The sequence below is a fragment of the Pleurodeles waltl genome, chromosome 4_1 (assembly GCF_031143425.1).
Source record: "Pleurodeles waltl isolate 20211129_DDA chromosome 4_1, aPleWal1.hap1.20221129, whole genome shotgun sequence".
Classification (NCBI taxonomy): Eukaryota; Metazoa; Chordata; class Amphibia; order Caudata; family Salamandridae; genus Pleurodeles; species Pleurodeles waltl.
Window position 1 is genome coordinate 95826163 of NC_090442.1, and position 13689 is coordinate 95839851.

Genomic DNA, 13689 nt, shown 5'->3' on the forward strand with positions numbered 1-13689 from the left:
CAGACGGATGAGGTTGTGGTGAACCCATTGACTTTTGTTGGGAAAACTCAGAGTAGGATAAATTCGAATTTTCGCATTCACTGTAGTCTCTACCACCTAGGAAATGTTGGCACCTTTTCCCAGTAAATATTTCTATGTCCAGACCTAGGGCCTGATTTACAGTTTGGCAGATGGGATTACTCTGTCACAAACGTGACGAATATTCTGTCCACTGCATTATGATTCAATAATATGCTATGGAAATCGTAATGCTGCGGAGAGGGCGTAACCCATCCGCAAAACTCTAAATCAGGCCCTTAGTCACCTTTCTTGGAGCTCAGATTCTTCCAGCATTGCAAGATTGCCACCTCTAGCCCAAATGGGCTCCACAAAGTTGGATACCTTCTCCCTGTGGTCCTTCTGATATGATTTGCTGCTGCTGAAATGTATTGAGCAGGCGCTACCTAAATCCTCAGCCCAGACACAACTCACCTTCAGCAGATAAGTTTGTCAGGTTTCTTCAGGTCCTCCAGAGGTCTTTGGAAACAAATGGAGGATTAATACAGCCACAGGAACCAGGACCTTTGGGCAGCACTTGGGGAGCAAGATTCACTTCAGCAGAAGCCAGCAGACAGGGTCTAGGAGAGATCCAGTTGGACCTTGTCAGCTGGACAGTTGCAGGTAAGGCCTCTTGTAACATTTTGTATCCCAGTAGCTTGAACAAGAGGTCATCCTTGTGGCACTTGGAGTCTAGTTCTCAGTCATGAGAACAAGAGGGAGAGCAGGACCACTTTTCTTGATTTTTGTAAGGACTCAGATATCAGGTTCAGTACTCTTTTGATCTCCCTCACAATAAGAAGTGTTTTGAGGAGGGTACTGTGGTTGCCATACTCATACTTTTTCACTATTGTGTGGGTGGGATGGCTTGTGGCTCCTCGCTAACCAAATTGATCCCAGGGTTTATCCTACCCACCTTTGCAGCATTTGGCATATGCCCTACTGCAAACATCCCACAGTGCCCCTTTCTACCTATAACCAAGATGGCAGAATCATTCTTAACCCGAGCATGGGTTGTTTGCTGACTCTAGGATGTGGCCATAGAAATAAACAACACCACTTCTATGGTCACTCCAGCTCATCTCCTACTGGTGAACCAAAATAAGGGCTTGCACAGATGTCAGCTAACATTTGCCTGTGACAGAGTAGGCCTCTTTGAAGTTATGCCAGTTCTTAGGCACATCCCAAATGCTCATCCTGCAAGAGGAGCAGAAACACCTCCCCATACTTAAACTTTTGTTCTGCTCTGGGAACAGTTTTCACACCTCATCAAGAGGACAAGTCAGCTGGTGACAGTTTGAGCTTATGTAAATGGGCCTCCAGAGGCTTTATGCATGGAGAATGTGACTTTCTAAATTTGCCTTTCGTTAACAATTTCTAACCGAAAGTAGCATCCGTAAATGTAATAAAGCAACTCAGTGTTGTGCTATGGAACAGCCAGCCTTGCTAGGATGATCAAAGCTCCTTGGGGTCTTGCACAGTAAGGGCATGTTTACCAGTAAAGTTTTAGATGTCCTTATTGTAAATACCATGCTCTCTACCTTGTGGGCAATAGGACCAAAATGACAAAAATGCAATAAGTAGAAGTTGAGATATGAGTTTTTGAAGAACAGATAAAGCATAAATTGAGATAATAAATTGAGTCAAGAATACCGTTTGTGGTGAAGAACTTCACCAGGAGTATAGAGAGTGTTGCTTGTGATGGTCCGTAGGTGCAAAGAGTTGGCCAGTTGTTGAAGATAGCAGACTGGAGTATTGGGGTAGGGAGCAAAGATGCTTGCTGTGCGAATAGACAAACTTGCGGCAGCGCATGCTGATTCTTTATGTGAGTGATACAGTTCTGGTGCGTGCGGGGATATTTGCGGTCACAAAGAGTCTAAAAGCTTGATTATAGGAACTACAAAACGACTTCCAGGGGGCCCAGACTGGAAAAGCACTTCTTGGGGGTCATCAGCTGGTTGAACACAGGTCCTGGAACTGTAGTAGGTGAGTTCGACTTCTTTTGTGTCCCTGAGATGTCAGAAGAACAGGAGGCAAGCCAGCCTCGTTCTGGGTTAGAGATAGTCAGGTTCAGTCTTTCTCACTGCCTGGCAAGAAGGTAGCAGGTCAGCACAGCAGAGCAGGAGTCCAGAAGAGTCCAGCAGAATGACAGTTCTTTTAGCAACACAGCAGTCTTTCTTCCTCATAGGTCGAGAAGTGTACTGAGTTGGCGGTGTCTGAGGTCAAGTTCTTATGCTCAATAGTGCCTTTGAAGTGGGGTAAGTGAGGTATTTGAAGTACATAGAGTCCTTGCCCTTCCTTTACAGTCTGCAGACTCAGAACAGGGGATTATGCAATTCTTTGTGTGGGATCAGGACACAATTTGTTTAGTTGTAAATGTCAGGTCCTCCGTCCCATCCTGCCCAGGATGGCCCATCAGGTTGTGGATGGGCCATCAGTCACACCTAAGCTCTCTTTGTGTGTCACTGTCTGGAGGGAATGCACAAGTGCCCAGCTGTCACCCACCCAGATGTGTATTCAGAGACAGGCAGAAGGCATCAACTGGCTAATGTAAGAAAATGGCAACTTTCTAAAAGTAAAATGTTCAGAATTAAATTTAAATTCAGAATTCACCATAAGCTGTGATTTAAAATTTTGACTCCAGAGACACCAGCCTTGGGGGTCCCAATTCTTCCCAATTAGAAATTACACTTATACAATGTAATAGGGGAATCAGAATGTTATCCTATGGGAGAGATAGACCTTGCAGTAGTGAAAATCAAATGTAAGAGTTTTTCACTACTAAGACATTTAACATAAAAGTACATGTCCTACTTTTTAAATACACTGCACCCTGCCCTTGGACTGTGTAGAACCTGCCTTAGGGGTGACTTATATGTATTAAAAATGAAGGTTATGGCCTGACAAGAGAATTACCTTCCTAGGCCAACATGGCAGCTTAAAATTGCACGGACAGACACTGCAATGGCAGGCCTGAGATATTTTAACCCCTTCGCTGCCACACCTTTTCCCCCTCAGGTGCTGAGACTTTTTTTGGGGTAGTTCGAGCTTAGGCCCTCATAACGTTTTGTCCACATAAGCTATCTATGCCAAATTTGCATCCTTTTTTCAACATCCTAAGGATTCTAAAGGTATCCAAAGTGTGTGGGTTCCCCTGGAAGAGAACAAGAAATTAGCCATTTTTTTCTTCAGAAAAATGGGAAAAAGTGCTGCAGATAAAAGCATGTGGTTGAGTCCCTGAAAATGGCATCAACAAAGTTACGATCTTTCCAGCTTTCAGGAACAGGCAGACTTGAACTGGAAAACCCATTTTTTCAACACAGTTTTGTCATTTTACTGGGACATACCTCATATTTACAGTTTTGTGCTTTCAGCCTCCTTCCAGTTTGTGACCAAAATGGGTGAGAAACCAATGCTGGATCCCAGAAAGCTAGAAAATAACAGCTGAAATAAAAAAAATATGAAATTGAAGTGAAAAAAAAACGTCCATTTTTCTCCACGTTTTACTCTGTAACTTCTTCCTGCGATGTCAGATTTTTTAAAGCAATATACCGTTACGTCAGCTGGACTCTTCTGGCTGTGGGGAAATATAGGGCTTGTAGGTTCATCAAGAACTCTAGGAACCCAGAGCCAATAAATGAGCTGCAACTTGCAATGGGTTTTTATTCTATACCGGGTATACAGCAATTCATTTGCTGAAATATAAAAAATGAAAAATAGGTATCAAGAAAACCTTTGTATTTCCAAAACGGCCACAAGATAAGGTGTTGAGAAGCAGTGGTTATTTGCACATCTCTGAATTCCGGGGTGCCCATACTAGCATGTGAATTACAGGGCATTTCTCAAATAGACGTCTTTTTTACACACTGCCTTACATTTGGAAGGGAAAAACGTAGAGAAAGACAAGGGGCAATAACACTTGTTTTGCCATTCTGTGTTCCTCCAAGTCTCTGCATAAAAATGGTACCTCACTTGTGTGGGTAGGCCTAGCGCCCACGAAAGGAAATGGCCCAAAACACAACGTGGACATATCACATTTTTTCACAGAAAACAGAGGTGTTTTTACAAAGTGCCTACCTGTGGATTTTGGCCTCTAGCTCAGCCGGCACCTGGGGAAACCTAGCAAACCAGTGCATTTGTGAAAACAAGACACTTAGGGGAATCCAAGATCGGGTGACTTGTGGGGCTCTGACCAGGTTCTGTTACCAGGAATTCTTTGCAAACCTAAAAATTTGACCAAAAATACACTTTTTCCTCTGATTTCGGTGACAGAAAGTTCTGGAATCTGAGAGGAGCCACAAATTTCCTTCCACCCAGTGTTCCCCCAACTCTCTGGATAAAAATGGTACCTCACTTGTGTGGGTAGGCCTAGTGCCCACGAAAGGGAATGGCCCAAAACACAACGTGGACCCATCACATTTTTTCCACAGAAAACAGAGGTGTTTTTTCAAAGTGCCTAACTTTGGATTTGGCCTCTAGCTCAGCCGGCACCTGGGGAAACCTAGCAAACCAGCACATTTGTGAAAACAAGACACCTAGGGGAATCCAAGATTGGGTGACTTGTGGGGCTCTGACCAGGTTCTGTTATCCAGAATCCTTTGCAAACCTCAAAATTTGGCCAAAAAAACACTTTTTCCTGTCATTTCGGTGACAGAAAGTTCTGCAATCTGAGAGGAGCCACATATTTCCTTCCACCCAGTGTTCCCCCAAGTCTCCCAATAAAAATGGTACCTCACTTCTGTGGGTAGGCCTAGCGCCCACAAAGGAAATGGCCCAAAACACAACGTGGACACATCACATTTTTTCCACAGAAAACAGAGGTGTTTTTTCAAAGTGCCTACCTGTGGATTTAGGCCTCTAGCTCAGCCGGCACCTGGGGAAACCTAGCAAACCAGTGCATTTGTGAAAACAAGACACTTAGGGGAATCCAAGATCGGGTGACTTGTGGGGCTCTGACCAGGTTCTTTTACCAGGAATTCTTTGCAAACCTAAAAATTTGACCAAAAATACACTTTTTCCTCTCATTTCGGTGACAGAAAGTTCTGGAATCTGAGAGGAGCCACAAATTTCCTTCCACCCAGTGTTCCCCCAACTCTCTGGATAAAAATGGTACCTCACTTGTGTGGGTAGGCCTAGCGCCCACGAAAGGGAATGGCCCAAAACACAACGTGGACCCATCACATTTTTTCCACAGAAAACAGAGGTGTTTTTTCAAAGTGCCTAACTTTGGATTTGGCCTCTAGCTCAGCCGGCACCTGGGGAAACCTAGCAAACCAGCACATGTTTGAAAACTAGACACCTAGGGGAATCCAAGATGGGGTGACTTGTGGGGCTCTGACCAGGTTCTGTTACCCAAAATCCTTTGCAAACCTCAAAATTTGGCAAATAAATGAAAAATCATTTACGAAAGGAAATGGCCCAAAACACTATCAGGAAACATCAAAATGATAAATACTAAACCACCTGTTTTTGCAGGAGGGCACCTGCGTTTTTGGTCCTGGGCTCAGCAGCCTTCTAGGGAAACCTATCAAACCCAGACATTTCTGAAAACTATATACCTGAGGGAGTCCAGTGAGGTGTGACTTGCGTGGATCCCCCAAATTTAGCTAAAAAATCAAATTTTTCCCACATTTCTGTGTGGGATCACTGCACTGGGCACATTTCATACCACCCAATGTTCCCCTCAGTCTCCCAGAAAAAATTATACCTCATTTGAGTAGGTGGGCCAACTGCTTGTGAAAGGGAAGAGCCAAAAACATATCGATATTGAGGGGGAGCAAAGGGGGTCCAAAGGGGCAGTTTGCAAAAAAACATTTTTAGGCTGACAAGTGCAGCAGAATTTTTATCTTTATAGAATAGACAATGCTGGGTGGTATGAATTTTGTGGATTCCTGCAGATTCCGGAAGGTGTTCCATCACAAAAACATGGGAAACGTGTGATTTCCAGCAAAGTTGGAGGTTTGCAGGAGATTGTGGGTACAAAAATGGTGCGGGGTGCATGTGAAACACACCACCCTGGAATCACCCAGATGTTTTGTTTTCAGATTTGTCTAGGTCTTGTGGGTTTTTCTAAATGGCAGCATCTCGAAGTCCATAAAGTGCAGCCCTCACCATTCCAAGTGGGACGATTTTGAGAGTAAGCCAAGTTCTCATGGCCCAAATGTAAAACTAAGACCCCAAATAATCAAATGGCTTCTTGCTTGCTGTGGGATAATATGTTTTAGAGTGCGGGGGAGAGCTGAAAGACTGCTATCCCCTTCAGTTGAGGTTGGGGCGTAATCAGGCCCATACTGGTTGGTAGCCACCACCCCAATATATATATATTTTTTTTAATTACCTCGCATCTAGTAGACTTTCTGCCCCCCCGGGGTGTGGATCAGGGGTAATTGCCCCATCTGCCCACTCGTGGTCAGAACAACTTTGGCCCCATTTATTTGGGGTGGGGTATGGCCATACCCCCACCCTCTTATTTTTGAAAAAAAAACTTCCCTGGCCTCTGGTGGGCTTTCTACCCCCCCTTGGGGGCAGATGGGCCTTCCAAAAATAGGCCCATCTGCCCCCCATGTGGGGCAGATATGGCCAACAGTAATGTGCCCCCATGGAGAGCGACCCTTACCCAAGGGGCTGCCCCCCTAAAGAAAACACACGCATACACACACACCAATCCCTGGTGCCTAAGTGGTTTCAGCCCCCATGGGGGCAGATTGGCCTAACAAAAATTGGCCGATCTACCCCCAAGGGGGGCAGAAATGGTCTAAATACAATTTGCCCCCCATGGGAGCAACCCTTGCCTAATGGGTCGCTCCCCATCTCTAAAAAACCAAACAAACAAAAAAATAAACACAACAAAAACAAAATTGCCCTGGCGCCTAGAGGTTTCTGCCCCCCGGGGGGCAGAAATGGCCTAAAATAAATTTGCCCCCTGCCCTCCCCAACTACCCCGGGGAGCGACCGTTGCCTACGGGGTCGCTCCCCTTGTGTGGCATTGGTGCAAAAAAAAAGATCCCTGGTGCCTAGTTGTTTCTGCCCCCCCTTGGGGGCAGATTGACCTTAAATCGGCCTATCGGCCCCCAAGGGGGGCAGAAATGGTCTAAATACAATTTGCCCCCCAGGGGAGCGACCCTTCCCTAATGGGTCACTCCCCATCTCTAAAAAAAAAAACAAAAAAAAAAAAAACACAAAAAAAAATTTCCTTTGTGAGAGGGAGGTTACACCCTCTCCCTTTGGAAATAGGTGCTACAGGCATGGGAGGGGTAGCTTCCCCAAGCCACTGGAAACACTTTGAAGGGCACATTTGGTGCCCTCCTTGCATAATCCAGTCTACACCGGTTCAGGGACCCCCAGTCCCTGCTCTGGCACCAAACTGGACAAAGGAAAGGGGAGTGACCACTCCCCTGTCCATCACCACTGCAGGGGTGGTGCTCAGAGCTCCTTAGAGGGTCCCTGGGTTTCTGCCATCTTGTTTACAAGGTTGGCAGGGAACTCTGGGAGCATCCGAATGGCTAGTGCCAGCAGGTGATGTCAGAGCCCTCCCGTGACTTGTGCTTACCTGGTTAGGTGACTAATCCCCTTTGAGGGCTAAATAGGATCTCTTTTTTGGGTGTTTCTTCAGATTCGGATTGCAAGACTCCAGCAGGAATCCTCTGCATCCTCCACTTCATCTTCTCACCAAAGAAACTGCATCTGGGCCTTCAGGAACTCTACAAAACTGCAAAAGAGAAGCCAGGATGACTTCTGCATCATTGTATCTTCAGCTCCTGCCAACAACTGCAAATGTTTCCCATTCGTGCATCCTCAGAGGACAGCCTGTCTTCAGCCTGCACCAAAAGAACAAAAGAATCTCCCTAGGAGTCAAGGTATTAAGGTATCAACCCCTGCTCCTGCAGGCACCATCTGCATCGACGACCAGTGGCTTTGGGTCCCTTCTCCTGATGATGTGTGGGGATCCAGCATCACAGGTGGTGGACTGAAGTGGTCTTGATGGTCCTGATGGTCCTGACATCCAGCTGTCCAACTTTGGTGGAAGTAAGACAGTACCCGTGTGCACCATGTAATTTGCAGTTGCCAAGGCTCATGTATGCGACCTTCCACAAAGTTCTTCTTGCACAGGAAAGCTCCAGGCCCAAGCACTCCCTCCTGCGATGCACAGCTTCCTGCGTGGTTTTCCAGTGGTGTGGGACCCTTTGTTATAGTGCTGCGTGGGCCTCCTTTTGCACCTTCTTTGATCCCATCCTGTGGGACTCCTGATCGCATTACCTGGTCTTCTGTGGGCTCTTTTAACTCCCCTTACTGCGTAGAGTCCACCTGGTCCCGGGCAGCACCATTTTCCTCCATCCGCAAGCTTTGCTTTTGGCAAGGCTTGTTGGCAGAATCCAGCGACACAAACCAGACTGCAGTCATCCATCTGGCATGGGACATCATCTCCACCAACCAGGATCCAACTTCTTGGGTACAGTACTAGCTGTTCTCCACTGTTGATCCTTCCTTTGCACCTTCTTCTGGGTTAGCAGGGACTCCTGTTCTCGCTGGACTCTTCTGTGCTTCTTGGACTTGGTCCCCTTCTTCCACAGGTCTTCAGGTCCAGGATTCCACTGGTGGTGTCTTGCAGTCTCTTCTGGTTCTTGCATTATCTTCTTTCTCTTGTGTTCTTGTGTGTTCTAGGAAAGCACCTGTGATTTACTTCTACTTTCCTGGGCTCTGGGTGGGTTCTATTACTTACCTTTGGTGCTTTCTAATACTCCTAGCGCCCCTCTACGCACTACACTTTCCTAGGTAGGAGACCGACATTTGCATTCCACTTTCTTAGTATATGGTTTTTACTCCCCCTAGGACCATTATTCTCTATGAGAGTTTTTCTATCTTGCACTGTTTTCTAACTATTTTTTTTGTCAATTTCTGCATCATATGGTATATCCTCTATGTTGTTTTTTGTATTTGTGTCAATAAAATAAAATACCTTTATTTTTGTAATACTGAGGGATTATTTTCATGTGTGTAAGTACTAAGTGTGACTACAGTGGTATTGCATGAGCTTTGCATGTCTTATAGATAAGCCTTGGCTGCTCATCCACAGCTAGCTCTAGAGAGTCTGGCTTCTAGACACTGACTACACTACACTAATGAGGGGATACCTGGTATAAGGTGTAAGTACTATAGATACCCACCACACACCAGACCAGCGTCCTACAGAGGTGCCCTCATGATTGCATTAGGTGGATGGTCTTGATGTAGATGTAAGATATCTATGGTAGTGGACAAATGGTAAGTTGTGTGTCTGGTCAGAACCCATTGCAACTTGTTGCCAATTCCTAGGTAAGAGAACCCAATGAGCAATGGTTAGATTCTTCCACTAGTTTTAGCTGGAGACAGTGTATGTAGCAAATGGGTTCCTTCCATTTAGTCCCTGTAAGAAATTGGGATATTAGTTAAGAGATGTAGGTGCCAGCCTCAACTAATAACCACACTCTTTCTTAAGGTAAATCACTAAAGTCACTAAATCAACCTGAAGTGAACCCTGGTCATTATGGCATAAAACAGTCAGGCCTAATTTGAGGCAAGGTGGAAATGTATGCAATTAGAACCCCAAACAGATTTAGAAAAAAAATAAAAAAATAAAAAAGCAACAGCAAATTGAAAAAATCAAATTAAGGAAAGCAGGTTAAAAATAAAGCCAAAAAGTGATAAGTGCTAGCCATCGTTATCTGGTTGGGTTTAACCGGTATCTAGATGTGAGTTAAGGCCAACTGCGATGAAGTGTGGTTCAGATAGAAAACGGGTTTGATTGGGTCAGAAATGTTACGTTCGGATGTAGGACAACTTAAGAGTTTTGGTGGATTGGACACCCAGTCTATTCATTTAAACTTGTAATGTGGAGTTCTGGATAGCCATCATGTTTGTTAGGGAGTATCTCTTAGTGTCTGAAATGGTAGGCAAAAGTCCCCAGCAGTGCACGACAGCAAAGTGTGGCCGAGGAGGCTCCCCATGATTATCCAGCAGACGGATGAGGTTGTGGTGAACCCATTGACTTTTGTTGGGAAAACTCAGAGTAGGATAAATTCGAATTTTCGCATTCACTGTAGTCTCTACCACCTAGGAAATGTTGGCACCTTTTCCCAGTAAAGATTTCTATGTCCAGACCTAGGGCCTGATTTACAGTTTGGCAGATGGGATTACTCTGTCACAAACGTGACGAATATTCTGTCCACTGCATTATGATTCAATAATATGCTATGGAAATCGTAATGCTGCGGAGAGGGCGTAACCCATCCGCAAAACTCTAAATCAGGCCCTTAGTCACCTTTCTTGGAGCTCAGATTCTTCCAGCATTGCAAGATTGCCACCTCTAGCCCAAATGGGCTCCACAAAGTTGGATACCTTCTCCCTGTGGTCCTTCTGATATGATTTGCTGCTGCTGAAATGTATTGAGCAGGCGCTACCTAAATCCTCAGCCCAGACACAACTCACCTTCAGCAGATAAGTTTGTCAGGTTTCTTCTGGTCCTGCAGAGGTCTTTGGAAACAAATGGAGGATTAATACAGCCACAGGAACCAGGACCTTTGGGCAGCACTTGGGGAGCAAGATTCACTTCAGCAGAAGCCAGCAGACAGGGTCTAGGGCAGATCCAGTTGGACCTTGTCAGCTGGACAGTTGCAAGCAAGGCCTCTTGTAACATTTTGTATCCCAGTAGCTTGAACAAGAGGTCATCCTTGTGGCACTTGGAGTCCAGTTCTCAGTCATGAGAACAAGAGGGAGAGCAGGACCACTTTTCTAGATTTTTGTAAGGACTCAGATATCAGGTTCAGTACTCTTTTGATCTCCCTCACAATAAGAAGTGTTTTGAGGAGGGTACTGTGGTTGCCATACTCATACTTTTTCACTATTGTGTGGGTGGGATGGCTTGTGGCTCCTCGCTAACCAAATTGATCCCAGGGTTTATCCTACCCACCTTTGCAGCATTTGGCATCTGCCCTACTGCAAACATCCCACAGTGCCCCTTTCTACCTATAACCAAGATGGCAGAATCATTCTTAACCCGAGCATGGGTTGTTTGCTGACTCTAGGATGTGGCCATAGAAATAAACAACACCACTTCTATGGTCACTCCAGCTCATCTCCTACTGGTGAACCAAAATAAGGGCTTGCACAGGTGTCAGCTAACATTTGCCTGTGACAGAGTAGGCCTCTTTGAAGTTATGCCAGTTCTTAGGCACATCCCAAATGCTCATCCTGCAAGAGGAGCAGAAACACCTCCCCATACTTAAACTTTTGTTCTGCTCTGGGAACAGTTTTCACACCTCATCAAGAGGACAAGTCAGCTGGTGACAGTTTGAGCTTATGTAAATGGGCCTCCAGAGGCTTTATGCATGGAGAATGTGACTTTCTAAATTTGCCTTTCGTTAACAATTTCTAACCGAAAGTAGCATCCGTAAATGTAATAAAGCAACTCAGTGTTTTGCTATGGAACAGCCAGCCTTGCTAGGATGATCAAAGCTCCTTGGGGTCTTGCACAGTAAGGGCATGTTTACCAGTAAAGTTTTAGATGTCCTTATTGTAAATACCATGCTCTCTACCTTGTGGGCAATAGGACCAAAATGACAAAAATGCAATAAGTAGAAGTTGAGATATGAGTTTTTGAAGAACAGATAAAGCATAAATTGAGATAATAAAATGAGTCAAGAATACCGTTTGTGGTGAAGAACTTCACCAGGAGTATAGAGAGTGTTGCTTGTGATGGTCCGTAGGTGCAAAGAGTTGGCCAGTTGTTGAAGATAGCAGACTGGAGTATTGGGGTAGGGAGCAAAGATGCTTGCTGTGCGAATAGACAAACTTGCGGCAGCGCATGCTGATTCTTTATGTGAGTGATACAGTTCTGGTGCGTGCGGGGATATTTGCGGTCACAAAGAGTCTAAAAGCTTGATTATAGGAACTACAAAACGACTTCTAGGGGGCCCAGACTGGAAAAGCACTTCTTGGGGGTCATCAGCTGGGTGAAGACAGGTCCTGGAACTGTAGTAGGTGAGTTCGACTTCTTTTGTGTCCCTGAGATGTCAGAAGAACAGGAGGCAAGCCAGCCTCGTTCTGGGTTAGAGATAGTCAGGTTCAGTCTTTCTCACTGCCTGGCAAGAAGGCAGCAGGTCAGCACAGCAGAGCAGGAGTCCAGAAGAGTCCAGCAGAATGACAGTTCTTTTAGCAACACAGCAGTCTTTCTTCCTCACAGGTCGAGAAGTGTACTGAGTTGGAGGTGTCTGAGGTCAAGTTCTTATGCTCAATAGTGCCTTTGAAGTGGGGTAAGTGAGGTATTTGAAGTACATAGAGTCCTTGCCCTTCCTTTACAGTCTGCAGACTCAGAACAGGGGATTATGCAATTCTTTGTGTGGGATCAGGACACAATTTGTTTAGTTGTAAATGTCAGGTCCTCCGTCCCATCCTGCCCAGGATGGCCCATCAGGTTGTGGATGGGCCATCAGTCACACCTAAGCTCTCTTTGTGTGTCACTGTCTGGAGGGAATGTACAAGTGCCCAGCTGTCACCCACCCAGATGTGTATTCAGAGACAGGCAGAAGGCATCAACTGGCTAATGTAAGAAAATGGCAACTTTCTAAAAGTAAAATGTTCAGAATTAAATTTAAATTCAGAATTCACCATAAGCTGTGATTTAAAATTTTGACTCCAGAGACACCAGCCTTGGGGGTCCCAATTCTTCCCAATTAGAAATTACACTTCTACAATGTAATAAGGCAATCAGAATGTTATCCTATGGGAAAGATAGACCTTGCAGTAGTGAAAATCAAATGTAAGAGTTTTTCACTACTAAGACATTTAACATAAAAGTACATGTCCTACTTTTTAAATACACTGCACCCTGCCCTTGGACTGTGTAGAACCTGCCTTAGGGGTGACTTATATGTATTCAAAATGAAGGTTATGGCCTGACAAGAGAATTACCTTCCTAGGCCAACATGGCAGCTTAAAATTGCACGGACAGACACTGCAATGGCACGCCTGAGATATTTTAACCCCTTCGCTGCCACACCTTTTCCCCCTCAGGTGCTGAGACTTTTTTTGGGGTAGTTCGAGCTTAGGCCCTCATAACGTTTTGTCCACATAAGCTATCCATGCCAAATTTGCATCCTTTTTTCAACATCCTAAGGATTCTAAAGGTATCCAAAGTGTGTGGGTTCCCCTGGAAGAGAACAAGAAATTAGACTTTTTTTTTCAGAAAAATTGGAAAAAGTACTGCAGATAAAAGCATGTGGTTGATTCCCTGAAAATGGCATCAACAAAGTTACGATCTTTCCAGCTTTCAGGAACAGGCAGACTTGAACTGGAAAACCCATTTTTACAACACAGTTTTGTCATTTTACTGTGACATACCTCATATTTACTGTTTTGTGCTTTCAGCCTCCTTCCAGTTTGTGACCAAAATGGGTGAGAAACCAATGCTGGATCCCAGAAAGCTAGAAAATAACAGCTGAAATAAAAAAAATATGAAATTGAAGTGAAAAAAACCAGCCATTTTTCTCCACGTTTTACTCTGTAACTTCTTCCTGCGATGTCAGATGTTTTAAAGCAATATACCATTACGTCAGCTGGACTCTTCTGGCTGTGGGGAAATATAGGGCTTGTAGGTTCATCAAGAACTCTAGGTACCCA